Raw genomic sequence first — 24,066 nt, 5'->3', positions numbered from 1 at the left:
GGAACTGCAAGTGGTATCAACGGTGCGCCTGCTGATGACCCTGAACATCTGTATCTGCATCATAAAAGATGCCGGCAAAATGACGTCAGTACATGGAAGGTACAAGTATGTAAGGGGAACTCTAAAGCACAGACATAAGCTTGGACTGATAAAAAGGAAGAACATATTCACCTCAGCTCAACTCAACTCGACTCAAGGATACTCAAAGATACCCAAAGATACTCAAACTCAGAAATACTCAACTCAGTTCAATATAAAATCAACAATAGAGATGCATTATAAAGAACAATACTTTTCAATCTAGGAGAGATGTTTTATTGTTACTTATTTTTCAAGACTAATTATCTTATGTCCCTTGTCTCTATTATAAGTAAATATAGGACTTCAATTTATAGTTGGAAAAAGATAAATTTTGTTCTGTTCAAAATACAAACTTTCCTAAGACAGAATCAAGAAGATATTACTTGTAAATTTCAGTATTCTAGTTAGAGAAAATATGAAGTGGTGATAAAAGGATATTTGAGAACGTGCGTTGCAGTTGCATGTTTGACCTCTATTATTTTTTTTTTTATATAAAGTTTATACAGGTTTTCTCATGTTGAAAATTATTTCTAAATATGATAAATCTTGTATTAATTAATGTTTTTATATGAACTCTACCTTACAATTATACTCCCCAATTAAATATTGATATTATGTCTATATCTTCATATGCTCTAACGTTCTTTGCATTTGAAGAGGCAACTATTGCAATTTCCAAGTGTTCTTAATTTTTAATTAAGAAAAAAACATTAGAAACTAGATCATTGATAATAAGGAAATTATTCCTTAGAAATAATATTCATGATTATTATTGTAATATTTACGATGGTATATAGAAAATTTTCTGTTACGTTTTTGCAAGTTTAACCATATGTTATTTAAATATTACTTAAAATATTGGTGTTTAATATTAAGGTAGATATTTGATTTCATTTTGATTTATTGCAAGAGAAAAATTGTATATATATATATATATAGAGAGAGAGAGAGAGAGAGAGAGATTTTCATGTATCTCAATCAATTTCACTAGATATGTGTTATTTTCCACCACCAATTGATATCAGATAACTCTATCCATCTAAACTTAGATATATGGGAAAAAATCACCCAATTTTTTTGTCCACTAAAATTTAAACCTGGGACTAAATGTGTAACACCTCGAAAATTTCTAAGTTAAGACTCGAACAATTTTTCATTTACTTGTACGGTCATATCAGGTGATTCTTAAATTTTCCATATGTGTAAAGTTAAATTATTTAGTGTGGGAATGATTTAGGATATTAATTAAGGTCACTAGAAACTCCTAGCACAAAGTAGAGTTGAAAGTTTTCTTATCGATTATGTTTTGATGTAAGATTCTACTTGGGTAAATTTCAAACGACCATATATCTTAGATTATAAAGAGTTATGTGACCCAGAACCTATCAAGTGAAAGTTATTTGAACCTTCTTTCCAACGCCACCAATATTGCAACAATCTGAGGTTTGACTAAAAAGCTATGACCATTTTAGTGACTTAATATAGTGTCGTGACGAATTAGCTAATGGGAAAACATTAAAATGGGCCGTTTTTGTCTTTTTACCTCTAAGAAAACCCTAAATAAATTTCTTGACTAATTAAAGACCCAAAATAATAAGATTTTCATTTCTAAATTCATCATTCTCTTCTCTCTTAAACCCTAAGGAAAAATCAAAGTAGAAGACTCCATTCAAGATTCTTCTTCAAGGTATGTCATTCTCCAAGAATTCCATTCTTTCCAACTCAAATTCCTCAATATAATTATGAATCACTAATGAAAATTATAATATTGTCCATAGAGATTTCAAGAAAGTAATTCAAGAATCTGAAGAAAGGTTTTCTTGATTGTTCTCCTTCAAGCTAGGGTTTCAAAGGCTTCTTACCAAGTTCATTTTCAAGATTCTTCAAGAACCTTGTTCTTCCAGGTATGTAAGGCTATCATAGTGTTGGACTAGTTCATCTTCACGCCCTACATCTACTTTCAAATCAGTAAAAGAGATATCTAGAATACTACCCCTAGATTTGAGTATTCTTGAGATGAGTTGATTTTGAGTTCTTGAGTTCCTGTTTCTTTTTGAAATTTTATTCCTAATTATTGAATTGCTATATGTTATGTATTAAGATTCTTGAGTTGATTAGTTCATATCTATATTTCAGCATGAACCCTATAAATTGAGTATTTTTTAGAGGAGTTGTAACATTTTGCAATTTGAAATAACTAGGAAGAAGCTAATAATTGGAAATAGCCAACTTCAAACGGTCATAACTCCTAACTCAGGATGAGTTAGGTGTACTTCCAAACATGGTTGGAAATCTCTTGGAATGATCTTTCCAACGCCGCTAAGTTTGCGCGATTCCGAGTTCGTATGAGTAAGTTATGCCCTTTGAAAGTTGAGCTACTGGATTAAGGAAAGTCGAATCCGGATTTTAGAAGGGTAATTTAGTCTTTTTCTTACCTAATTATTCTAATTCGTTTTTAGGAGATTAATTGGGGTAAAACAAGATTTTGGTCAGTTTAGAAGAATTAGAATTCACCCTAGGGCTTGGAGAAAAGAGAAAAGAGGAGAAAGGAGAAGAGGAAGCAAGATTTGTTGATTTCGTCAAGGATAGCTTGTGGATTTCGTTGGGGGTGATCTCTAAAACGGTATGTGAGATGACATAGCATTGGGTTAGTTCACTCACGCGCCAATCATGATTCAATTCAGCGAAATATGTGCGATTTGAAAGTAAATCCTTTGAGTTCTTGATGAAATTCGTTTGAATTCTTGTGGGTTGTTTTGTTGAAGTTTCTTGCGATTTGATTCATGTTTCCGGGTGTAATTTTGGTTTGAATGTATCATATATTGAAGGTATAAATGATCCTAAGTGTTTGGGGAAAGAACCATTGTAGCTTAGAGGGTTTAGAGTTGAAAAATGGAGAAGAAAAGTTGTCAAGCACCTGGGATAGGGGTGGGGCGTCGCGCCAGCCAGGCGCCCCAAAAGATTCTCTGAATCTTAACCCTTGGGGTGCCGCGCCAGCCAGCGCTCCCCAAACCAGCATCTGAATGTTGAAGGCTGGCGCCCTGCACCTCTCAGAGCGCTAGGGACGCCAGTTCTCCCTATTCGTTCCCCACCTTTTTGTACTCATTCCTTAGCAATGTACCTATGTTTTCTAGTTGATCCCATCACTCTAAGGTACATTTAAACATCATGAAATCATCCATAAACATGAGATCATAAACCTTGAATCCATAATCCAATTCAAGGAAAGTTAAGAGTCAAGTTAAGAGTCAAGTCAAGAGAAGTAAGAGTCAAGTCAAGAGAAGTTCTTAGAGATTTCCGAAAGTCTTTTGCAAACGTTTTAACTTTGTTTTAAGACTTAAGTTTTGAGTTCAGTAAAAAGTAAATTTGAAGTTCATTGCTTCAAAAGTATATGGGGAGTAAGTATTCCCAAAGATATTTAAAATGTTTTCACATTTGAAAAAGAACGGAAACTGAGATTTCCAAAGAGCCTTCGGGCTAGTTTTCAGAAAAAAAGTAATCACTTTCTAAATGAAGCAAGATGGGAAACTTTGATTTCTAAGATAGCCTTTGAGCTATGTTTTGAGCATTAATCTCAAATCACAGAAGAAGTATGTTTTTAAACATAAGAGCTAGTATATTTTGGGAGTAGTATTGAGCACTGAATTGGGGGTGAACATGAGTTGAGATAACTCACGTCTCCATAAAACCATGTAGCCACCATGGGTAGAAAAGGGTCATACTTTTTAGATGAACTCTTTTCACAATAGACTAGTGGATCCACTTAGCAGTTCAGGTCCTATACCTTTGGCTGGGTATAAGATGCGTTGGCAGCGTGAGGTAGATCGATGTATCATCATTATAGCTCTTATGTGATGGTTGTCGGTAGGAGAAACTCCCACAGAAGTTATTGTATTTTTATATACATCAGGTTATTGTATTTTTACTTACATTTCAAAGTTATGTTGTATCCTTGTATATACACAGAGTTGACATCATGTTTTTAAACAATTTTTATTTATATTGCATTTATTTTAAACTTCTTCATATTGAAATGAGTTCAGTTAAGTATTCATGAGTTGAGAAGAGCAAAGGTAAGTGTTTCTTTCAGATTCTCTTTCAAGTTTATATTGTTTTAGCATTCAAACTCACATACTCGTACATTCAATGTATTGATGCCAGTTGGCCTGCATCGTCTTATGATGCAGACACAGGTAACTAGGATCGGCATTTCAGCTCACTGTTGATCCAGTGAGCAGTTCAGAGTCAGTCGGTGAGCCTCCTTGCATTCCGAAGGATCTATTTTCATTGCTTCCTAGTTAGTTCATTAGGATGTTGTGGGGTTTGTCCCAACATCCATCTCAGTTGTTTTAGAGGCTTCATAGACAGTCAGATGTTAGTCCTTTGAGTCTTTTCATTATCATTTCCTATTGTTAAGACTTGGGTTGCCACTTTTGGCCAAATTGAATGTTTAACCTTTAAACATTCTCAGTTATTTTATTATTCAGTTCAGTTAAGTGTTATTAATCATTATAAGTATGAATACTGTCTTCCGCTGAGTTATGTAAGCCAGGCCAAGGGTTCGCCTGGGGCCAACAATGGTCTTCGAGTGGCAGTCCCGCACAGGGTGTAGGCTCGGGGAGTGACAAACTTGGTATCAGAGCACAGAGTTCAAGAGTCCTAGGGAGTCTATAAAGTCGTGTCTATAGAGTCCTAGTTATCGGTGTGAAGCGCGCCACATCTATAATTTGGAGGCTGCAACATTTAGGAATTTCTTCATTTCTTTCACAGTCATTTCGTGCGTTAGAGTTTATCTCTAAAAAGTTTCCTTTTAATTCGTTCCTGCGCGTGTTTCAGATAATCATGCCTCCACGAAGAGCAGTCAGAGGTCGTCCAACTAGGAGGAATGTTGAGGAACAAGAGTTACCTAATGCACCTGAAGTACAACCGCAAGGAGAAGTTACTAATGCTGAATTTAGAGAGGCTATAAGGATGCTCAGTCAAGTTGTGACCAACCAAGCTAAGCAGCAGAGAGGAGCTCGACAAGAAGAGGCTGACACTTCAAGGATTCGTGAGTTCTTGAGGGTGAATCCCCCAAGTTTCACTAGTTCGAACACTGCAGAGGATCCATAGAACTTCATTGAGGAACTGAAAAAGGTGTTTGATGTGATGCATGTTACTGATACTGTGAGAGTTGAGTTAGGTGCATATCAGATGAAAAATATTGTTAGGACTTGGTTTGATCAGTGGAAATGGGGTAGAGCTGATGATGCACCATCTGCGAGTTGGGCATGTTTTGAAGAGGCTTTCTTGGGGAGTTTTGTGCCCGAGAATTGAAAGAGGTTAAGGTACGGGAATTTCTCACACTTAAGAAAGATTCTATAAGAGTTCATGATTATGGGTTGGAATTCACCCAACTGTCTCGCTATGCTCCGAAAATAGTTGCGGACATGAGGAGTAGGATGAGTCTGTTTGTTGCTGAGTTGTCCCGTTTATCAAGAAATGAAGGCCGAGCAGCAATGCTTATTGGGGACATGGACATTTCGAGGTTGATGGTTTATGTTCAACAAGTAGAGGAAGAGAAGCTGAGGGATAGAGAGGAATTCAAGAACAAGAGGGCTAAGATAGGGAATGAATCCAGGCAGCAGAAGAGTAATGCCAACCGGTTATCCTTCTAACAGAAACAGAAGGGACCTGCTTCATCATCTGCTAGTGCACCTGCACCTAAGAACAAAGGTGAGTACAATAATCAAAATTTCAGAGCTAAACCTGCATGCGCCAAATGTGGTAGAAACCACTCAGGTATTTATCGTGAGGGATCCACTGGTTGTTTCAAGTGTGGTCAAACTGGGAATTTCATGCGAGAGTGTCCAAAGAACAAGCAGGAAAATGGTAATGGGGGAAATAGAGCCTAATTTTCATCAGTTGCTCCACCAGATAGAGCTGCACCCAGAGGGACTGCTTCCGATATTGGCCGAGGAACAAACCACTTATATGCTATCAACAGTCGCCAAGAGCAAAATGATTCACTAGATGTTGTCACTGGTATGATCCCAGTCTTTGACCTTACTATTTATGTTTTGCTAGACCCAGGAGCGAGTTTATATTTTGTAACTCCTTATGTTGCTATGATTTTGATGTTATTCCTGAGCAACTTAGTGAACCATTCAGTGTCTCTACGCTTGTTGGTGAGTCTATTCTCGCAGAGAGAGTCTATCGTGATTGTCCCATCTCCGTCAATCACAAGAGTACCATGGCTGATTTAATTGAGTTAGGAATTGGTATGGAGTGGCTTCATGCCTGTTATGCCTTAGTTGATTGTAGAACTCGAGTAGTCAAGTTTCAGTTTCCAAATGAGCCAGTCTTAGAGTGGAAAAACAGTTCAACAGTGCCTAAGGGTCGTTTCATTTTCTACCTTAAGGCGATGAAATTAGTTTCTAAGGGGTGTGTCATCACTTAGTCTGAGTTAATGACTCCAGTGTTGAGGTACCTCCTATTCAGTCAATTCCAGTAGTAAAAGAGTTCCCAGAAGTCTTTCCTGATGATCTTCCCGGAGTCCCTCCTGAGAGAGAGATAAACTTTGGTATAGATCTTCTTCCAGATACTCGTCCTATATCTATGTTGTCATACAGAATGGCACCAACAGAGTTGAAAGAGTTGAAAGAGCAGTTAAATGATCTTTTAGATAAGGGATTTATTCGACCAAGTGTCTCACCTTGGGGCGCTTCGGTCTTATTTGTGAGGAAGAATGATAGTTCCCTTAGGATGTGTATAGATTACCGTCAGTTAAACAAGGTTACCATCAAGAATAAGTATCCTCTTCTGAGAATCGATGATCTTTTTTATCAGCTTCAGGGTGCTTCCTATTTTTTGAAAATAGACCTCAGATCAGGTTACCATCAGTTGAGAGTAAGGGAATGTGATATTTCCAAGACAGCTTTCAAAGCCCGATGTGGTCATTATGAGTTTTTGGTCATGTCCTTTGGTTTGACCAATGAACCAACAACGTTCATGTATCTTATGAATAGAGTCTTCAAACCTTATTTAGATATGTTTGCTATCATCTTCATTGATGACATACTAATCTATTCAAGGAATGAAGAAGATCATGCTAGTCACCTCAGAATAGTTCTTCAGACTTTGAAAGACAGAGAATTGTATACCAAGTTCTCTAAGTGTGAATTTTGGCTTAAATCTGTGCCTATTGTGTCTGGAGAGGGAATTAAAGTTGATACTCAGAAAATTGAGGCAGTGCAGAATTGGCCTAGACCCACATCTCCAACTGATATTAGGAGTTTCTTGGTTTTGGCTGGCTATTATAGAAGGTTTGTACAGGGTTTTTCATCTATTTCGTCTCCTTTGACGAGGTTGACTTAGAAAGCAGTGAAATTCCAATGATCTAAAACTTGTGAGAAAAGCTTTCAGGAATTGAAGAAGAGGTTGACTACTGCCCCAGTTTTGACCTTACCGGAAGGTACTCAAGGTTTTGTGGTGTATTGTGATCCATCTAGAGTTGGTTTGGGCTTGTGTTAATGCAGAATGGCAAAGTCATAGCTTATGCCTCCAGACAGTTGAAAGTCCATAAGAAGAACTACCCAACCCATGACTTAGAGTTGGCTGATGTGGTATTCTCTTTGAAGATATGGCGCTATTACTTGTATGGTGTGCATGTTGATGTATTCATTGATCACAAGAGCCTTCAATATGTGTACACTAAAAAAGAGCTGAATCTCAAACAAAGGAGGTAGTTAGAGTTACTCAAGGATTATGACATGAGTATTCTTTATCACCCAGGTAAGGCTAATTTTATTGCTGATGCCTTGAGCAGGTTGTCTATGGGTAGTACCGCCCATGTTGAGGAAGAAAAGAGAGAGTTAGCAAAATATGTGCATAGGTTTGCACACTTAGGAGTCCGACTTATGGACTCCACATAAGGAGGAATAATGGTGACGAATGGAGGTGAATCATCATTAGGGTTAGAACTAAAAGGCAAGCAAGATCAAGACCCCGTTTTTCTTGAATTGAAGGCAAATGTTCATAAGCAGAAAGTATTAGCTTTTGAACAAGGGGGAGATAGTGTATTGAGATATCAAGGTAGATTGTGTGTACCTATGGTGGATGGACTCCAAGAGAGGATTATGGAGGAAGCTCATAACTCCAGATATTCCATTCATCTGAGTTCCACAAAGATGTATTGTGATTTGAGAGAGGTGTATTGGTGGAATAGCTTAAAGAAGGGCATTGTTGAATTTGTTGCTAACTGTCCAAATTGCCAGCAAGTAAAAGTTGAGCACCAAAGGCCTGGTGGTTTGACGCAGAATATAGAACTTCCAAAATGGAAGTATGAGATGATTAATATGGATTTCATCACAGGTTTCCCAAGGTCTCACAGACAACATGATTCTATTTGGGTGATTGTCGACAGAATGACAAAATCAGCCCATTTTCTGCCAGTAAAGACTACTCAGTCAGCAAAAGATTATGACAGGTTATATATTCAAGAAGTTGTAAGACTTCATGGAGTTCCAGTTGCCATTATTTCAGATAGAAGTGCACAATTTACTGCACAATTCTGGAAATCTTTTTAGAAAGGCTTGGGTTCAAAGTTGAACTTAAGCACTGCCTTTCATCCTCAGACTGATGGGCAAGAAGAGAGCACTATTCATAATTTAGAAGATATGTTGAGCACTTGTGTGATTGATTTCAAAGGGAATTGGGATGATCACCTACCTCTCATTGAGTTTGCTTACAACAACAATTATCACTCCATCATCCAAATGGATCCTTATGAAGCCCTTTATGGGAGAAGATGCAGATCTCCTATTGGATGGTTTGAAGTTGGTGAAGTAGGGTTGATAGGACCAGATTTAGTTCACCAAGCTATGGAGAAGGTGAAACTGATTCAAGAGAGGTTGAAAACGGCACAGAGTCGTGAGAAATCCTACACTGATGTTAGGAGAAGGGTGTTAGATTTCGAAGTAGATGATTAGGTATATCTTAAGGTTTCACCCATGAAGGGTGTTATGAGGTTTGGTATGAAGGGGAAACTTAGTCCCCGGTATATTGGACCTTTTAGAATAGCCAAAAGGATTGGCAAAGTAGCTTTTGAGTTGGAGCTACCACAAGAGTTAGCAGCGGTTCATCCGGTATTTTACGTCTCCATGTTAAATAAGTGCATGGGAGATACTTCATTGATCATACCAACTGAAGATATTAGGATCAAGGATAACCTATCTTATGAAGAGATTCCAGTTCAGATTCTAGATCGCCAAGTTCGCAAGTTGAGGACTAAGGAAGTAGCATCAGTCAAAGTCCTTTGGAGGAGCCAATTTGTTGAGGAAGCTACTTGGGAAGCTGAGGAGGATATGAAGAAGAGATATCCACATCTCTTTGAATCCGAAGAAAGTGTAGAACAAGGTACTAATTTTCTTCTTAGTACTCTTTAAATTATAAGTGAGCATGTTGTTTGGTTGCATTTACTTGTTGGGTATTTGAACTTGATATTACACCCTTAGCCTAGTAAGAGTAATCTCATTCGAGGATGAATGTTCCCAAGGGGGAGATATTGTAACATTTCGCAATTTGAAATAACTAGGAAGACGCTAATAATTCAAAATAGTCATTTTTGGAAAGAATGAAAATCTGGAAAGCGGGTTAAGTTAGGAAAAGTTGAGCTTTGGTCAACTTCAAATAGCTATAACTCCTAACTCAAGATGAGTTAGGTGTACTTACAGACATGGTTGGAAATTTCTTGGAATGATCTTTCCAACGCCGTTGAGTTTGCGCGATTTCGAGTTTGTATGAGTAAGTTATGCCCTTTGGAAGTTGGGCTGTTGGATTAAGGAAAGTCTAATACGGATGTTAGAAGGGTAATTTAGTCTTTTCCTTACCTAATTATTATAATTCATTTTTAGGATATTAATTGGGTTAAAACCAGATTTTGGTCCGTTTAGAAGAATTAGAATTCACGTTAGGGCTTGGAGAAAAGAGTAAAGAGGAGAAAGGAGAAGAGGAAGTAAGATTCGTCGATTTCGTCAAGGATAGCTTGTGGATTTCGTCGGGGGTGATCACTATAAAGGTATGTGAGATCAGCTAGCATTGGGTTAGTTCACCCACGTGCCAATCATGATTCAATTCAGCGAAAGATGTGTGATTTGAAACTAAATCTTTTGAGGTCTTGATGAAATTCGTTTGAATTCTTGTGGGTTGTTCTGTTAAAGTTTCTTGCGATTTGATTCATGTTTCCGGGTGTAATTTCAGTTTGAATCTATCATATATTGAGGGTATAAATGATCCTAAGTGTTTGGGGAAAGAACCATTTTAGAGGGTTTAGAGTTGAAAAACGGAGAAGAAAAGTCGTCAAGCACCTGGGGATAGGAAAGTTAAGAGTTAAGTCAAGAAAAGTAAGAGTCGAGTCAAGATAAGTTCTTAGAGATCTCCAAAAGTCTTTTGCAAACATTTTAACTTTGTTTTAAGACTTAAGTTTTGAGTTCAGTAAAGAGTAAAGTTGAATTTCATTTCTTCAAAAGTATATGGGGACTAAGTATTCCCCAAGAGATTTAAAATGTTTTCACATTTAAATAAGAACGGAAACTGAGATTTCCAAAGAGCCTTCGGGCTAGTTTTCAGAAACAAAGTAATCGCTTTCTAAATGAAGCAAGAGGGAAAACTTTGATTTCCAAGATAGCCTTTGAGCTAAGTTTTTGAGCATTAATCTCAAATCACAGAAGAAGTATGTTTTTAAACATAAGAGCTAGTATATTTTGGGAGTAGTATTGAGCACCGAATTGGGGGTGAGCATGAGTCCAGATAACTCACATCTCCATAAAACCATGTAGCCACCATGGGTAGAAAAGGGTCATACTTTTTAGATGAACCCTTTTCACACTAGACTAGTGGATCCACTTAGTAGTTCAGGTCCTATACCTTTGGCCGGGTATAAGATGCGCTGGCAATGTAAAACCCCAGAAAATTTTTAAACTAAGACTCGAACTCTTATTTATAGTGAGTGAGATTTCTGCAAGGAATTTAAAATTTCTTAAGTGTTAAGTTCACTAGATGTAGCACCTTGAGTTCCAAAAACTACTAAATTGGAAATAGCAAACTCTGAAATTTTGCAAGTTATGCTTAAGTATGAGTTTTGGGTCGACTTAAAATGACCATAACTTCTAGCTCAAGATGAGTTAGGTGTGATATTAGATACCGTAGAAAATACCTTTGAATTATCTTTCCAACGCTACCAAGGTTGCTAAGTTTTGAGGTCGGATGAGTGAGATATGACCTTTTGAAGTTAAGTTGTCCAGTTAAGGAAAGTTAGCCGAAAATAGTAAGGGGTATTTTGGTTTTTTCCTTACCCAATCAGATTTAATTCAATTTTAGTAATATTTTAGGGGTATAATCTGATTAGGTACAGTTTTATGATCCTAGTTTACGCTTAGGGTTTTAGTTGAGAGTTCAAGAAGAGAAAACAAGAGAAAAGAGGAGAAAAGAGGAGAGGATCAAGCGTTTGTCGAGATTCTTGCATCTTGTTGAGGATTTTCGCCATGGGTTTAATCCCTAAGAGGTATGTAAGCTTCCATAGTATTGGGTTTGTTCACCCACACGCCAAACATATTATTTTCAATGAAGTTTCATTCTCAAAAATTTGAAGGATTTAAGTTCTTGATAGGTGTTCTTGAGGTTCATTATAAATCTTGTCTTGTTGGGGTTTTGATGATTTCTTGAGTTGAAAGTGATTGTTTGGAGTGTTTTTTTTTAGTGTATTAGTGTGTACTTAGGTTGGGTAATTGAATCTAAGGAAAACATGAGAAAAGAAATTGATTAACAGCGATTTAGGGTCAGAAAATGAGAGGCGAAATTCGTTGAAACTTTGCCTGGGGAGAGGCTGGCGCGGCGTGCCCCAGATGCGCCGAAGGGGCTGGGGCAGCGCTCCTGCAGTGCACCCATATGCAGTCTCTGAATTTAGGGGCAGGAGCCCCATGCTCGGAACGTGCCAGGGCCGCCTGCCCCCCACTCATTTTCCATCGGTTGTCCCGTTTGATCCCTTTTTAAGTGTACCTTCACTCCCTTTGATTCTAATCACTCTAAACTACTTCCAAACACCTAGATATCATTCATAACATGATCATAACCTTGAATTCATAATTCAAAATTCAAGGTAAAGTTAAGAGTAATGTCTTGAGAGTTCTTTCAATCATTTAGAGAAAGTCTCTTTGAGTCCTTTTGAGGTGTCTTCTACAATTTCTAATAATTTGTTTCAAGACTCAAGTAAGTGATCATGAGAGTTAGGAGAATGTATTCATGAGTCTACTCTATCACCTAGATCTTTCATGTCATAAACCAAACTCTTGAATTCATAATTCACATTCAAGAGAGAGTTAAAGAGTAGAGTCCAAGAAAGCCTATGAGTTCAATTATGAATCCTTTGAGATCAACTATTGATTTGAACTAAGTTTTGGGGAAGTAAGTAAGAGAATGAGAAGAGTAGTATACATGAGTTTCATAATGTTATGTAGACCTTCGAGTCAAGTTGTTCCATGCCCATAATTCAGCATAAACTTCGTAGGTTGAGCATCTTTCAGAGAAGTGGTATCTTCAAGTTCTAAGCCTTTAAGTGTTGACTTCCTAAATCCCTCTTTGAGATTCATTTCTAATCATATGACTATTACATATTACTCATGAAGTCCTTGAGTTGAGTAGTTCATGCCCATAATTCTGCATGAACCCTATGAGTTGAGCAGTCTTGAGATGAGAAATATCTTTAAGTCCTTGAGTTAAGTAGTTCATGCTCATAATTCCGCATGAACCCTCTAAGGTGAGCATTCTTGAAGTTAGTAGTATCATTGAAGTTCTTGAGTTCCAAATATTTGAGTTATATCTATGGTTATTGAAAAACCTTGCATTGAGTCGTTCATGTCCATAATTCGGCATGAACCATATTTTAAGAAGTCTTTTACAAATATTTAAACTTTGTTTTAAGACTTAAGCTTTGAAGTTGAGTAAAGAGTAAGAGTAAAGTTCATTTTCTTTAAAATGATATATGGGAACTAAGTATTTCCAAGAGTTAATGTTTTCACATTTAAGAAGAGAGGAAACTGAGATTTCCAAAAGAGTTTTGAGCAAGAAAAGGGAACCTCGACTCCAAGAGAGCTTTTTAAGCTAAGTTTGAGCAATTATCTCAAACTAGAGAAGAAGTTGTATTAAAAAAGACATATGAGCTAAGTATATTTTGGGAGTAATATTGAGCAACGATATGGGGCCGCGAGTTTATATTAACTCAAGCCCCCATAAACCATGTAGCCATCATGGGCAGAAAAATGATCATACTTTTTAGATGATTCCTTAGTGTTTTTTAGCATAGACTAGTGGATCCACTTAGTAGTTCAGGTTCTATACCGATGGCAAGGTATAGGATGGTCCTGAGGTAAAATGTTGTACCATCACTTAGGCTCATAGTGATGGTTGTCGGTTAGAGAAACACCCACATAAGTCATTGTATTTTTATATACATCAGTTAATTATATTTTCATATACATTTCAAAGTTATGGTGTATCCTTGTTATATACACAGAGTTGTCATCATGTTTTTAAATAGCTTTTCTTTATATTTCACTTGTTTTAAACTGCTTTATATTGAAATAAGTTCAGTTAACTATCAGGAGTTGAGTACCTTAAGTTGAGTATCTTGAATTGATTTGTGCTTCATTGAGTCGAGTATCATATCTTTGAAGTTAAGTATCTAATCTTTGAGTTGATTAGCTAATCGCTGAGTTGAGTATCTTATCCTTAAGTACTTCTTAGTTGAGTAAGTTTGAGAAGAGGTAAGTATGTTTCCTTTTTATCAAGTTTCAAGCTTATGTTTATGTTTTAAAATTCATCTTACATGCTCGTACATTCCACGTACTGAGCCATTTGACTTGCATCTTCTCATGATGCAGACACAGATATTCAGGATTATCAACAGGAGCTTCGTTGATACATCAGAGAGCTTGAGTTAGCTATGGTGATCCTCCTTGCTTTCGGAGGATTTCATTTACTTTTCAGTTCAGTCAGGATGTCGTGGGTCTTGTCCCGACTTCCATCGTTAACAGTTAAAGGCTTCATAGATAGTCAGTATAGTTGAGAAGTCTGTATTATTCATTTATTTTATTAAATGTTTTAAAGACTTAAGTTGCCTATTTTATGGCGAGTTGAATATATTATTTTATTCGAAGTTGTTCATCTGAGTTGAAGCTTTGAAAAGTTGAGTTTATTGAATTTTATTCAGTTTTAAGCTTTTGCATGCTTAAGTTAGTCTTCCACTTGTAGTCAGCCATGATGAGGGTTCGCTTGGGGACCAGCAATGGTTCTTGAGAGCCGGCCATGTCCAGGGTATAGACTCGGGTCGTGACAGGCAGTGTGAGGTAGATCCCTGTATCATCACTATAGCTCTTATATGGTGGTTGTCGGTTAGAGAAACTCCCACATAAGTTATTGTATTTTTATATACATCAGTTTATTATATTTTTACATACATTACAGAGTTATGTTGTATCCTTGTATATACATAGAGTTGACATCATGTTTTTAAACAGCTTTTCTTTATATTGCATTTGCTTTAAACTTCTTTATATTGAAATGAGTTCAGTTAAGTATTCATGAGTTGAGAAGAGCCAAGGTAAGTGTTTCTTTCAGATTCCCTTTCAAGCCTATGTTGTTTTAGCATTCCAACTAGCATACTCGTACATTCAATGTACTGATGCTAGTTGGCCTGAATCGTCTTATGATGAGACACAGGTAACTAGGATCGGCATTCCAGCGCATCGTTGATCTAGTGAGCAGTTCAGAGTCAGTCGGTGAGCCTCATTGCATTTTGGAGGATCTATTTTCATTGCTTTCTAGTTAGTTCATTAGGATGTTGTGGGGTTTGTCTCAACATCCATCTTAGTTGTTTTAAAGGCTTCATAGACAGTCAGATGTTAGTCCTTTGATTTTTTCATTATCATTTCTTATTGTTAAGACTTGGGTTGCCACTTTTGGCCAAGTTGAATGTTTAACCTTTAAACATTCTCAGTTATTTTATTATTCAGTTCAGTTAAGTGTTATTGATAATTATAAGTATGAATATTGTCTTCCGTTGAGTTAAGTAAGCCAGGCCAAGGGTTTGCTTGGGGCCAGCAATGGTCTTCGAGTGGCAGTCCCGCCCAGGGTATAGGCTCGAGGCGTGACAAGAGTAGTATCATTGAGTTCTGAGTACAGAGTTTCCATATTGCTATTAAGATTCTTTAGTTGAGTCGTTCATTTCCATATTTCTACATGAACCCTATGAATTGAGTTATAAATCTTGAGAAACTTTTTAAAGTCAACACTTGAGTTTTAAAATGAGTTTTTGAGGAAGTAAAGATGAGTCTTGAGAAAGGGTTTCTAAAACATGATTAGTATGACAATCGAGTATGCCATGAGCCATCAATATTTAAGCAGTATGATATCTAGTTATTCCATCAATGTTTATGCACTATGACTTCCCGAGTCATCAATGATCATATCACAATATGATTTTGATATATTTTTAGAAAGAGTTTTCAAATATGAATGAGTAACAGTATAAGGAAACTAAGTATTCCAAAATTTATCATTTTTTACATTGATAAAAGAGAAGCTTTGATTTCTAAATGAGTTATCAGTTCAAAGATATTTCAAGAGCAGTTACCTCTTTTAAGAGGATAGTTTGAGAAATTATCACAAACCAGAAGAAAAGTATGTTTTTAAACATTGAGCATGAGTATATATTATTGGGAGTAATATTGAGCACCGATATGAGAATGAGTTTAAACAAATCACATTTCTCATAAACCATGTGTGCCAACATGGGTACAATATCATACTTTTTAGATGAACCATAAGTGCCTTCGGGCAGAGCTTAGTGGATCCACTTAGTTTAGGTGTTCTATACCCTGGCAAGGTATTGACAGTTCTGGCAGCGTGGGCGAGACGTTGTATCATCATGTAGCTCATAGGGATGGTTGTCGGTTAGAGAATCTCCCAATATATTCAAAGTGTATTTTTATACATCACTTATATGTTGAGTTCAGAGATGAGAAAGTATTTTGTAAAGCTTTAAATGATTTAACTCCTTCATTTCTTTACATTCAACTTGAGTACATTGTTATCTATTGTAGTCCTTTCTTTCAGTTATTTGTTATTCAACTATATTACATACTCGTACATTCAGTGTAATGATGTCATTCGACCTACAACTTTTAATGATGCAGATACATGTTCTTAGGATCCTCAACAAAATTCTGTTGAGATTATTTCATCCTCTCGTGTGCTTATTGATATACCGTGAGTTTACAGTATTTTTCATGCGTTTCACTTAGAGTTTGTGTATGTCTTGGGTTATTTGTTGTTGGAAATAATGGTTTTATGTAATTCTTGCAGGAAATAAGTTCGGATGCGGTTGATGGAGATAAGAGATGAAAATTACAGAAGTGGCCAGTGACGGAGCCAACCACGAACCGTAGGTCTAGTGACGGGTCATAGGTGATGCATCGTAGATGAAGGTTCAAAGAATTCTGACCAAGTGTGGAACCACGGAAGCCTCAATGGACCGTAGGTCGACCCAAGGGTCGTCCTGCAAATCCATCGTTGGTGATCAGAGAGTTGAAGTTCTAGTACTTGAACCATGGAGTCAAGTGATGGACCGTAGTCTAGTCCACGGACTGTAGGTGGAGTCGTCATCTAAAGGCCCTGAATTATTGCTCAAGTATTGAACCACGGAGGGTGACCACGGACCATAAGTCGACCCACGGTCTGTATGTTAAGTTATCAACAGAAACCGCGTCTGAAGTTGTCATTTCTTTATTTTTTTTCCTAGTTGGTTTAGGATTTGTTTCCTATAAATATTAGTTGTAAATTCTATTTTGGGGAGTTAGACTTTATTGTAAGGTTTTAGTTCTTGGTATTTTTGGGAATTATTTTACAAACACTTAGAAATTTAATTTTCGGAAATCCTTTTATACAATTTTAACTTTGAATTTAAATTCAAGATTTTAGGTTTCATCTATTCTAACTGTAAGTTCATGAATTCTTTCAACTTAATTATGAATTTTGAAGTCTCAAACATGGGTAACTAAATCCACAACTAGGGTTGTGGGACCATGAGCAAATAACAAAATATGAATAATAATTAAGTAATTATTGAATAGTGTTTATGTATGTATTGTTAATCTTTAAGTTTAGAAGTCTTTTTAACGGTTGCAAACGTTAGAACTCGTCTTGTTCTTACTTGCCTTACCAAGGAGATAATGAATGAGAAAAGGATTAAACAACAGAGATTTAGTTAAAGATGCTATCTAATACTCTGATTTCAATTGAAGTGAGGGTGAAAACTAAACTAAATTGATATGATGACTAATCTGGGGTAAGGGTAACGGTTAGTAAAGCATACACACATAGACGGACCAAGTTGCGTGGTGAAATTCCCTATTTGGTGGACCAATCACTTAGGGATACCTAACTTACCAACCTTGCATGTCAAACACTAGGATAGGATTACTATTATTATTGTGTTAAGAGCTTGTGGGGAACACATATACCCTAGTTTCCATATTATATTGATAAATCAAGTTGTGCATCTTGTTTACTTTTTACTTAATCAACAATCTATTACTTTAGTTACAAAACCCCCTGTTTACTTTTCTTAGAAATAGTTTGACTAAACGGAGATAATTGTGTGTTAAGTTTAAGTCTGAACCATATTCCTCGTGGGATTGATCCCAACCTACAAGTTCGGTTCTTTACATGATAACGATCACTTATACTTCTTTAAGAGATGTGTAATTTGAGAGTATTACTTTCAGTGAGACCTCTTTGCTTTTAGAGTACTCCAGTTTTATGAGTTGTTACTAGTAGTTCTTTTGAAGAGTCGTGGGTCTACTCATGACACTTATCTTTGTATAGTAGATGTTTCATATATAGATAGTTTTGGAGAGTCTTTCAGTTTCAGATGTTTATTTAAAATTTATGTTTCATACTGAGTATATTTAGTTCAATTTTGAGATTCAGTAAACTGTTTTTAAATATTTATTTCAATTTGATGCTTATATATGCTTGATTTAGTCATCCTCTTGTAGTCATCCATGATGAGGGTTCGCTTAAGGGCCATCAATGGTTCACGAATGTCGGCCACGTTCAGGGTGTAGGCCTGGGTGATGACAAACTTGGTATCAGAGAATAGAGTTCAAGTGTCCTAGGGCTTCTACAAAGCCATGTCAGTAGGATCTTATTTATGGTTGTGAGGGCCCCATTTCTATAAATGAGGGACTACAGACATCTAAGAAAATTTCCCTTCTTTCATACTCTAAATCGTGCAGTAGAACTGTGTCATTAGGAATTTATTCTAACTCGTGTATTTCTCATATCCATTCGACTACCCCTCGTACTCAAGGTAGTTTAAAAGTAAATCTAGATCCTTATCGATGAGTTACTCTCAGCAAAAATCTTAAGAAAATCATGAGACTACAAAGGGGCTTGAGAGAAGCCCGTGACTGAGTTTAAGTGTTTAGTTTCGAAAGAATGTACTCCTATTCATATGAATCGTGCGTACAAGTTAAAAGTGAAATGTACTCTCTTCTTTAAACCTTGTTCCAATTGAGACCCTTATGAGGAAGTGTGTTTTAGAGCTTGTGTAGTATTTTCATCCGAAAAGATAGTATGAGTTATGATGATATAAGCAATAGTAGTTTAAGTGCCCAAAGTTAAAAGAATGCATGCAGATATTCAATAATCTAAGAAAGGGAGATAACGATGAGGCAAACTATGTTATTGTAGTCATGCACCCAGTAAGTTATTAATGATGAGTTTTTCCCTTATGTGTAGTCTATGGAGTAGTAATCTTATGTGGATTTCATGATAGAAGATTAAGTAAGAGTTACTAGTCAAGATAATCTAAAGTATACTTTAACTAGAAGGGAGTTTCTGTCAATGTAACATTGCGTTAGTAATGACCAAGTGTAGGTTTTAAATAAAATAGCAGAGTATTCATGAGGTGGTAGATCTAAGATAGGCTTATGATTTTGAAGGGGGGAACCCCATGATATTCTGAGGATTATAGAACTAATTAGGCGATGATTTATAGTGAATGGGTAAATAGTACTTAAGTTGTGAAAGGAAGTGTGAGAGTAAATTGTAAGTATGAAGACTAAGGGATAAAGATTGACTACTTGTCATGAGGTTTTAGTGGGCGAGTGTTTCTTAATTTTTATCTAGTAGTTGTAAGTTAGTATAGTAAGCGAGCAATCATATTAATATTCGGGTGTAGTAATAACATTAAGCTTGAATTTGAAATGAGTGTCATGATCAAAAGAATGGAAACATAAGGGTGATGATGTTATTCTTGAGATCTAATCTTCTAGACTTGACATAGAGTAGGTGAGGAATTAAGAGGTTAGTTACAATGAATGTGAATAGTACAAGTATGGGATTCTAACTTTTAGATAAGAGTAGTGAAGTGTGGCTAAGTCATAAGAGTAACAAGAGCATTAAGAGGTGTACCCGAGATTGTGTGTAATCAAACAAGGTTCTAATTAAGTTAATGATTTTTCATGTATGCCTAGATATCATATTTGAGTTGTAAATGTGGAGTAGGCTGATGTAAGCATTAATTATTACCCTTAAGAGTTTGGTAGAAAGGATTTTATATAGTCAATGACGAGCCTATTAAATATAGTTCAAAGTTTCCTCCAGTTAGGTTGATACGAACCTAGAAGGATGTTATTAGTAGGCTAAGAAGGAAAAGGAAGATTATTAACAGTTAGATTAAGTGGACTTATAAGCCAACGAGAAGAGGTCAAATATAAGCATCTTAGAAAGATGTGTTAGAAGGAGTCTTAGTACCTACTTATGGAAAGTTAAGTAGTCATGAGATAAGCCTTTTCCGAGTATTAGAGTAAAGCGAACATAGACTAGTTTAGAGATGATGGAATAAATCCATAGCTTTAGAGTATCAACTTCAGAACTAAAGGGCAGATGATAAGATGAGAAACCGAGTCAAGTGTGGAGAATAGATAACGATGTGTTATGAAAGAGTTTTAGAGATATATCAATCCATTAATTCTCTAGCGTATGCCTCAAATCCAGTTGTTACAACATTATGTTGATGTTTTCTAATATCAGAATTGTGTCTATGACCTATGCTCATGCACTTTAGAGAGATTGACATCTAAGCTCGGTTCATAGAATGAGGGGCAAAGATATTATCACATTGGTCTTAATCTTATCCATAAAGTTATGGATATCAGCCTCATGATATAAACCTATTTATATAAGCACTCATGTCTCATAATATGCTCAGTCTCGCAAATTCATGATTTACTCTCAATGGCTAGAAATATAATGTCATGCCATGCATATTCTTATATAATATTTTTTGAGTGAATCGTACATATGATCTTTTTCCCTAAGCTCTTTTAGTGATCTTTTTCAGTTTTGCTAGTGATGTTATTGATAGTAGTTGAGTAATGATAGAATGAGAGGGTTGATGTTTCTTATTGTGGCAGTGGTGGTATTTTTATTCCATCTAAAGTATAATGTGGAGGAGAAATGTGATGGTATTTTACTATGAGTAATAGTTAAATGAGAGCAATTGGTCAGTTCCCAGTAGTAATGTGTGAAATTGCAGTTGGTAGAGATGATGAGAGAATGAGAAATTCTTAGAAGGATTGGTTAGTAGGAGTCCATAGAGTGGTTATAGTACTAAGCTTGAATGTGGTGTTGTTAACATGTGGACAATTGTGTGATACATCAGGTGTTTCGTGATATGAGCTCAAGATTAGCTGAATGTAGCGGTAAGTAGTAGTGTTTTTGGGATGAGATTTCATATAGAGGTATAGAACCGGAATCTTGTGATTTAGATTAGAATAATCACCCTATTTTAAGTACTTTGTGATTCTGAGTTAGACTTGAATACAGTAAGAGTTACCCCTTTTTATTCTCAGACCAGTCGTCATTTGACGACGAATGATCTCAAGGGGGAGATATTGTAACACCTCGAGAATTTCTAAGTTAAGACTCGAACCATTCTCCATTTACTTGTAGGGTCATATCGGGTGATTCTTAAATTGCCATATGTGTAAAGGTAAATCCTTTAGTGTGGAAATGATTTTGGATATCAATTAAGGTCACTAGAAACTCCTAGCACAAAGCAGAGTTGAAAGTTTCCTTATCGATTAAGTTTTGATGTAAGATTCTACTTGGGTCAACTTCAAACGACCATATCTCTTAGAATATAAAGAGTTACGTGGCTCATAACCTATCAAATTAAAGGTATTTGAATCTTCTTTCCAACACCGCAAATTTCAAAACAATACGAGGTTTGACTAAAAAGTTATGACCATTTTAGTAACCTGATACAATGCTGTGACGAATTAGTCGATGGGAAAACATTAAAAAATGTCATTTTTGTCTTTTTACCTCTAAAAAAACCCTAAATGAATTTCTTGACGAATTAAAGATCCAAAACAAGTAGATTTTCATCTCTTAATTCATCATTCTCTTCTCTCTCAAACTCTAAGGCAAAATCCTAAGAAAAAATCAAAGTAGAAGACTTCATTAAAGATTCTTTCAATCTTTATCAAGATTCTTCTTCAAGATAAGTCTTTCTCCAAGAATTTCATTCTTTCCAACTCAAAATCCTCCATAAAATTATGAATCACTAATGAAAATCATAATATTGTCCATAGAGATTTCAACAAAGTAATTCAAGAATCTCAAGAAAGGTTTTCTTGATTGTTCTCCTTCAAGCTAGGGTTTTTTTTTTTTTTTGATCAAAAGTGGGTCAGACCCTTTTATTCAATAAAAGTAAAAATAAGCAAGTTCTTTAATAACCGAAAGGACAGGGAACAAAAAGAGGAAACAAAAGCAAATACAGAGAAAGATTCAGAGAAGGAGAAACCCGCTGTGTCTTCTTCCTTGGTAGCTGCTCGACGCAGCTCCAGACACCATTACGATCAGCAACTCCGGCCGCATTCCAGTAGCAGACATTGAGACGAAATGATCAAGAGCTTAGGCGGCATCCACCTGGGCGTTCAAAATTCTCACAAACGCCATGGATCCGGTCTGATGAAGACTTCTTCAACTCTTACCAGTCGTCCAGCTTGTCCGCAAGGTAACACATACTCCAAGAGCTTAACAAATTGTCACAGCTATGTCAAAGAGATTGAGCTAACTGACCTTAAATCGTGCAGGCTGAGCTTCAAGAAGCTAATACCACTGCAACAATTTCAGGTTTATTAGGTAACCTCTTTGATTCTGCAGATTTATGACACCGATAAGCACGTTTTGCCTAATTTTTGTGTTCCTTGCTAAAGATTCCTCTTTGCGTAATCGTTGTGTCGATGTTGTTGTCCTGGTAGATCTTCTACGGATGTAAACTGAATGCTATTTGTACCTGCAAAATTGAAGATATAGTTAGTTAAAAAATCCGCCAGTTTGTTCCCCTCTATGAAAATGTGTTTGACCACCACTTCCTTTTCCTTTAGCTCCTCCATAATGCACCTTATGTCCACTGAAATTCCCCATGGGATTTCCTATTTTCCGTCAAGGATTTTTTTTATTATTAGGGAGTCTGTTTCCATCACAAGAGGAAGGTAATTGTTTTGCACACAATACAATAAACCACTTCTAAAAGCTTTCACTTCAGCTTCTAAGGCATTGCAAAATGTCATACAAACAGTTTGTGCATAGATTAAATCCCCACGGCTGTTTCTCACACAAAAAGCTTTAGTGTTGAGTGATAACTGATCTTTACTAGAGCCATCTGTATTGCATTTAAATACCCCCACAGCAGGCCAGTTCCATCTTACTACTTTCCAAGAGAGCCTTGGGATATATTCTTCAAAAAAATTTACCATCCAAGGCCAAGAGCTTGGGATATTAACTAGCCAAGGATATCTATTCATTGCAAATAGGTAAGTATTCCTATTGATTTCTCTAAGCATAGTGACCTTGGATAAATGTCCCCCATTTCTAATAACATTTCTTCTCTTCCAAATCTGCCAGATGATAAATATTGGTACTGCATTATATATAGGTCTCAGTTTAGCATTACAATCAGCACCCCACCATTTGTCCAATGTTTGCTTCAACTGTATATAAGGTCCCTGTATTCCTGCAGCTCCTGATATAGATCTCCATAGGAAATTAGCATCTGGACATGCTACAAACAAGTGGTCAAAAGTTTCCGCCATTGAATTGTTACAGCAAACACATATAACAGAGTCAGCAATTTTGCACCTAACTAATACCTCTCCAATAGGGATTCTTTTGAACCACACTCTCCAAAGAAGAAAGGAAACTCTGAAAGGTATTCCTTTTTCCCAAATAACCATAATATTATGCTGCTTGTCCTTTCTTTGTCTTAGCATTTCCCAGGCACTTCCAACAGTGAAGTTTCCTTTACTATTGGGCATCCACCAAGGTTTGTCCCTCTCATTAACTACTATGCCATTTCCTAGGTTAGTACTCACATGCTTACATATGTCTTCTCCAACCATCTCCCGCAACATATCCATATTCCACCCATCAGTGTTCATAACCTGATTAACTTCAGCAAAATCATCAGTAATTGTATGATTTAGAGGTAATACATACTGCAATGTTCCCAGTTGAGTCCAATTATCATGCCACAGACTAGCATGACCCCTTCTTCGTTCCCACCATATTTCCTGGTCAATATTATCTCTTGCTTGTAGCATCAACTTCCAAACTTGAGATCCCCCTTTCCATTCTACAGTTTGTGGACCATGCCTCTTGCAATATTTATTCCATAAGAAATTGGACCACAATGTGTTTTTAGTTCTGAAACTCCACCAAAGTTTAGCAAAAAATGCTTTAGACAAATCAAATAAGGATCTAAAGCCAAGACCTCCTTCTTCTTTAGGTACACAAATATCATTCCAGGAGATCCAATGTTTTGCCCTTCCCTCTTCTTTGAAATTCCATAGAAACTTAGCAAAGATTTTATGAATG

The 24,066-nt window shown here is 36.4% G+C and overlaps 1 pseudogene; it reads left to right on the top strand.

The window, feature by feature from the left end:
* The window catches only part of LOC125825348 (uncharacterized), a 142,437-nt pseudogene extending 120,076 nt beyond the window's left edge, over positions 1-22,361 (top strand).
* The last annotated feature ends 1,705 nt before the right edge of the window (positions 22,362-24,066 follow it).

This window comes from Solanum verrucosum, unplaced genomic scaffold, assembly GCF_900185275.1.
Source record: "Solanum verrucosum unplaced genomic scaffold, falcon-dt-bn FXZP01000051.1, whole genome shotgun sequence".
Classification (NCBI taxonomy): domain Eukaryota; kingdom Viridiplantae; phylum Streptophyta; class Magnoliopsida; order Solanales; family Solanaceae; genus Solanum; species Solanum verrucosum.
Note: the sequence above shows the minus strand (reverse complement) of the source record. Positions and strands in the feature narration are given on the sequence as shown.